General features: G+C 52.4%; 1 pseudogene; it reads right to left on the bottom strand.

Moving 5' to 3' along the window:
- Positions 1–3,757: 3,757 nt before the first annotated feature.
- LOC103233417 (chloride intracellular channel protein 1 pseudogene) lies at positions 3,758–5,067 on the bottom strand (annotated as a pseudogene).
- Between the last annotated feature and the right edge of the window lie 1,036 nt (positions 5,068–6,103).

The raw sequence follows: 6,103 nt of genomic DNA on the forward strand, positions 1-6,103 counted from the left end.
TCTGTGATGCCAAGTGCTCAGTGTGCAAGCTCGCCAGCAGTGGGGGTGTAGCAAGTGGCACCACTGGCGTGCACTCGGACGTTGGAGTCTGGACTCGTGTGGCCAAGAAGCTGGAATAGAGGAGAACCACTTCTGGAGATGGTGCTGCTGACAGCACCCTGGGGAACCAATGGCCACAGCACAGGATGCTGGGGCTCTCACTGTGGCCTCCGAGCCTGGCTTTGGTGGTGGAAGCTGCACCCCACCAGCCTGATTCTATGCTTTGATTTCCCAGGCTCTCGTTTCCACATCTTAAAGCCTTCTGGAAATTCTGTAAGCTTTTTAGTATCCCTTTCCAAATTCCTTTGCTGCTGAGTAAGGCAGAGTGAGTGTCTGTTGCTCCAACCAAGAGCCCTCTGTGATCTTGAGCAGGGGCAGGAATCAGGGGCCCAGAAGGAAAGAGGCAGCACCCTTGGCTGGCGGTCTGGAGAGCCTTTAATGCAGGGACCGGCCACAGAGGCTCACACAGGTGGAGACAGCCAGAGACAAGCCACGGCGGGATGCCATGGCCAGCCTGAGATTCGAGAGGGCAAGGGGAGCTTGGAAACAGCAGAGAGGTGGAAGAGAGGAGCTGTGGTGAGAGAAGGACGGGGCCACTGCCCGGAGGTAGAAATGGCCCGACATCTCTCTGGTCCTGCACACGCTCTGCTGAAGGCACCTCCCACAGCTGAACCCAACCGGAAGTCAGGGAGAAGATGAGGGGGCCGTCTCCAGAGTTCGGAGGTGGACAGAGAAGGCTGGCACTGGAGCTGGGGAGCACAGTGAAGAGTAGCCAGCCCCAAGGAAGGCCAGGGGCATGGGTTCAGCGCCAGCTGCAGGCTTGGGCACTGTCCAGACACGTTCTCTGCACGACCTCATTGAATCTTGACAGTGGCCCTGCTGAACAGACTTGGAGGTGGGCTGACAAGACGCAGCCCCAGGGCCAGTCCAACTCAGCACCAGAGTGGCAGCTACCTCGTTTGAGCCCACAGCAGCCCTGCTGGCTGAGCAGGGCAGACGCACTGTCACTGTTTTCACCATGAAGCGAACAGGCTCAAAGAGGTTGGGCTGGTGTCTTGATACACGTCCGTGCGCAGAGGTTCACTGCTGGAACAGGCAACCCCAGGTTTCAGGAGCTTACACATGCCCCTCTCACGGCACAGGCCAGTGTGGGGCAGTAGGGTGGGTGACTGGCTCCATGGAGTCATTCCAGAGTCCAGGACCCGTTTTCCAGGGTCTTGAAGTTTCTTCCCCTGGAGCTCAGTGGGACAGAAAAAAGAAATCATGGCAGATGGCAGGGGAAGTTTCAGGGGCAGCAGGCGCTCTTTCTCACGTCCGCTTGCCAGAGCTCAGTCTCAGGTCCCACCTGGCTTCCTGGGGTGGGAGAGGAAGTCGCCCGTGTGCCGGGAGGGAGGGAGGACATGAATGGGGAGGTGCTTGGGCGGCTCTGCAGAGCACCTCCCAGGCGGGCCCATGGCAGGCCGCATGGAACACAGAACGGAGTCGCTGGGAAGGGTGAGGGTCAGAGGTGGGAGACGGGGTGGGGAGGGGAGCAGTGCCCACTGTGTACACGTTAGAACCCTTGGCCAGGGTTTTGGAAGCCACTGAAGGGAGTGGTGTCAGCTTGCCTGAGGTTCCTCGGCTGGTTAGGCACAATCCCGGGCCCCAGGCTGAGCTGGGAACTTTAGCTCTTGGAGCTCTGCCTCTGCCTCACCCTGCACAATCACCCCAGCTTTCCGAGGCGGTGTCTGCTACCTCCCACATCTTCCAGGCTTTGGATCTCATTCCCTTCCCCCCAGCCTAATGCATGATGCTTGCCCTTATGAAATTTCCCGGGAGCACTGTGAGACTCTGGGATCCAGAGGGTTCCAAGTTTGGGGTCGGCAGAGCCCTTCGCCTGCCCTGCGTGAGTCCAGCCCACAGTTTCTAGGAGACGCCAGGGAACATACCGCAGGCAAGTTGCCGCAGAGCTGGCTGCAGGACAGGCGGCCTTACAAATTGCTCTGTTAAACCTAAAAGCTCCAGCAATCCCGGGGATTATGAGGCGCCCCGGCGAGGCCTTGTTAGGACCGGCCTCCGGGAGAACACGGAGGGTATTTACATTTGTTGAAGGGCTCATTTTCGTGAAGGATGACAGGGCCTCGGCCTCAGAGGATCATGTGTGCATGGGCTTTTTATTTCCAGCAAACACTCAAACTCGCAAGAGGTCAGCTACAGTGCAAGGCAGAAATCGCGCTCCGCTTCAGGCGGGGATGTGGCTGTGTGCTGACCTGGTGCCCTGGAGCCAAGGTATTTCTTCGATTCTGGTTTCCATGAGCTTGGCAAAGGTGAGACACCTATATCAGGCACCTCTTCTCTACTACCTAGATCACCGCAATCTCACCTGGTGTCTTTGGCTCGTTGCTCCAGGCACCACTATGGCAGCCAGACCTTCATGGTTCCAACCACATTCTGCAAAGCGCCTTACTGTGCCCACGCTGGACTTAGTCCTCCTCACATTTTGAGGACTTCCTGTCACCTTGGAGGCCGTGGATGCTGTGGGATCTGCCCAGTGCCCAGTCACGCACCACTGGGAAGGACTTCATGCATCATAGAGTAGATAATTGGCCAATGAGCAGCATGAACCAGTGGGCAAATTGTCCTCTTCTCTCTCCTTGGATGGTTGTCCTGAGAAGCAGTTGCCTATATGGACTTTTGGAAGAGTCCCCTAAAATTGTGCAATCAACTGCTCCTAATACCAAGTGCTGGCCAGTTCAGTATTGAACCTTCCCCGGGATTGCACCCACTAATCCAATGGCAGAATATTAGGTTTGCCTTGACTTGTTTTCTAGGGAACACACACTCATATACACACTCTGTACGCACACACTTGCACATGTGTGGAAATGGTGATTGATTCTTTCTTGATCCCAGTAAGTCATGGGATCTGTCTTTTCTTCCCACACGATGATTAACAGCAACATCATGGTCATCACTGTCTATCATTTATAGAGCTCTGTGGCAGAGACCAACAAGTCATTCTCCAAATCATTTTCCTTTTCCTCCAGGGAACACAGCCATCCACATTTCCCAACATCCCTTGCAGTTGGGGACAAACAAGTGATTGAGTTTGGCCAATGACATGTGACAAAAGTGACGTTGATCACTTCCGGGCCTGATCCATCAAAATCTAACATGCCAGCTCCCATCCTCCATCCTTTCCACCTGAGGAATTAAGAGGTCTCCCGGTACCTGGGAGGAGGAGAGCCTCCCATGAGAACCAACCAACTGGGAAAATCAGTGCTGCACTGTTATGTAACGAAGAAAAATCTTGCTGTGTATGGAGCCTCTGACACGTGGGGATTAGGGTTTGCAACGAGAAGACCATCCTCATAAGTGTGACTTGCCTGGTTTTGCCTCAGTGCACTTCCATGCACTACCCCATTTAATCTTTTTGTTTGTTTGTGTGTTTTAGATAGAGTCTCCCTCTGTTGCCCAAGCTGGAGTACAATGGTGTGATCTCAGCTCACTGCAATTTCTACCTCGTGGGTTCAAGTGGCTCTCCTGCCTCAGCCTCCAGAGTGGCTGGGATTGCAGGTGTCCGCCACCACACCCAGCTGATTTTTTATATTTTTAGTAGAAACAGGGTTTCACCACGTTGGGCAGGCTGGTTTTGAACTCCTGAACTCAGGTGATCCGCCCGCCTCGGTCTCCCAAAATGTTGGGATTACAGGCGTGAACCACTACACCTGCCCTAATCTTCTTTAAATTCTGTATTTTATTACTGAAGTATGTTGCTCTACCTGCCCCACCCCACAATAAGAATCTCACCCAGGATCCCCATCCTTTTCCCTTATTCCCCCTTCCCCCTTGACACCCCTGCACAAGTGCTCCAGGAGTCCCTGACCACTGGCCGTTTGAAGTGTGTCCATTGGGTAGCAATGTGGAAACTCCCAGGGCCAGTGTGAAAACTCTCAGGGCCTTTGTGGGGAAAATGGAGGGGGCTGAGGGAGTACTGGCAGGGGCTTATTTGAGGGTCCTGGCCACTTCTTTGCAGACCAGCTTGATCTCCTCATCATGTGGACAGGTAGGGGTGAATTCTTCCCAGGCATAGGCACTACCCAAGCACCAATGCCATCCCCGGAAGGTCTCAGGGATGGGGAAGCCCTGGTACTTCTCACAGTCCACCTGGACTATGCGGAGCTTTGGCAACAGGCTGCAGTCAACCAGGGTGAGCTCACTGCCATCCAGAAACCTCTTCCGAGAGATGCCTTCATCTTCAGCACTGGTGTCATCCACTTCTTCTGGGAAGGGGGATGTCAAGTAACTGTCTAAAACCTTCAAGGCTCTCAGGAGCCCCTTGTCCAGAGTATCATTGAGTCCTGTATTTGAACTTGATGTAGGCAGAAAAGTCGGCAAATACATCCAGCCCAGCTGTGTTTGACTCAGGGTTTAGAGTTCTCAGCTTGGGGTACCTGGAAGGACACAGCACTGCCTCCAGAAATTCCTCAGTCTTTTGGGTGTCTACATGTGCTTCCATGCCACAAAGCAGGAACAGGAGCTGCGCTTCTGGGTACAGCTTCTGCACTGTCATGGTCTACCTCTTGGTGTCAATGGTGGTGATACGTGAAAGTGACTCCTTTGAGCCAAAGCACCGTGAACAGTCTCTAGAAGAAGGAGCAGTTCCTGGCCAAGTGAGGTGGCTCATGCCTATATCCCAGCACTTTGGGAGGCCGAGGTGGGTGGATCACCTGAGGTCGGGAGTTCAAGACCAGCCTGACCAACATGGAGAAACCCTGTCTCTACTGAAAATACAAAATTAGCTGGGCGTGGTGGTACACACCTGTAATCCCAGCTACTTGGGAGACTGAGGCAGGAAAATCGCTTGAACCTGGGAGGCAGAGGTTGCAGTGAACCGAGATCATGCCATTGCACTCCAGCCTGGGCAACAAAAGTGAAACTGTCTCAATAATAATAATAATAAAAAGAAGAAGAAGGGGCAGTTCCCAATCTTGTCTCCATCACCGCCAACCTTCACGAGCAACCTTCATGAGGTTGTTCTTCAGCCATGGTTACATCAGGGCCCATTTAATCTTCACAAAGAAAGTACAATTATCATTGCAGCTGGCCTGGTGCTGAGATTGAGGCTCAAAGAGATCACAGTACTCAGAAGCTCACATAATTAGCAAATGGAGAGGATCTCTCGAATTTTTAAGCTAACTAGAACTCTTGCCATCATGAAACATGTCCACGTCCACTTTATAGATGAAGAGACTGAAGTTCATAGACCAATGACCAGTTGAGGTACCAGTCAGTTTGCTAGCGTGCTTCTCCAGACCCCCGATCTCCTAAGCCCTTTCTAAGACATCATAGACTGACAAGTGTCTTCATAGTCCTTTGCTGTCTCTCCCAGAGAAGGAGGCAAATTATCCATTTAGTGGAAGCAACGATCAAAGAAATAAATCAGTCATATCCAATGACCTGGTGTTGAGTCTGATAGACACTGGGCAGAGAAGCAATGATGTTGCAACATAGGGAATAGACAGGGTTGGAACTGGCCCCTCTGCTGATCAGCTATGTGACTTGGAGCAAGTGACTTAGCCTCTCTGTGTCTCCAGGACCTCATTTGTAAAATGAGGCTAGTAATGTCACCTGCCCAACACAATTGTTGGATAGTTTCTAACAAAGCTTTTTGCACTACCCCATGTAGCTAGCACATGAGAAGCCCTCAAACATTAGCTGTTACTTTATTTCACTATGTGGTCAGTCCAAGGCTACTCACATTTGCCAGTTCATCCCATGTCTGCCTAGTCTCTCTCTCTCTCTCTCTCTCTCTCTCTTTTTTGGTCCCTCCAAAGTATTTATCTCATTTCCTTGCCTCAAAAATCCATGGCCACACACTGACTCCCCTCCCCCCTCATTAAACCAGGCTTTCAGGAAAAGATCTAATATCAGTCAGATAATGTAAACCATCGAGACGCCTCGCCTGGGGAGCTTTGCTAGTTCAGCCTAAGCTTTCAGGGAAGGTGCAAGCAACAGAGCTTCCTGGGACAGGGATTTGGAGTCTGAGCTGGCAGGTGTGGGGCAGACGCAAAGGATGGAGAAC

Source organism: Chlorocebus sabaeus, chromosome 5, assembly GCF_047675955.1.
Source record: "Chlorocebus sabaeus isolate Y175 chromosome 5, mChlSab1.0.hap1, whole genome shotgun sequence".
In the NCBI taxonomy this organism is placed as follows: Eukaryota; Metazoa; Chordata; class Mammalia; order Primates; family Cercopithecidae; genus Chlorocebus; species Chlorocebus sabaeus.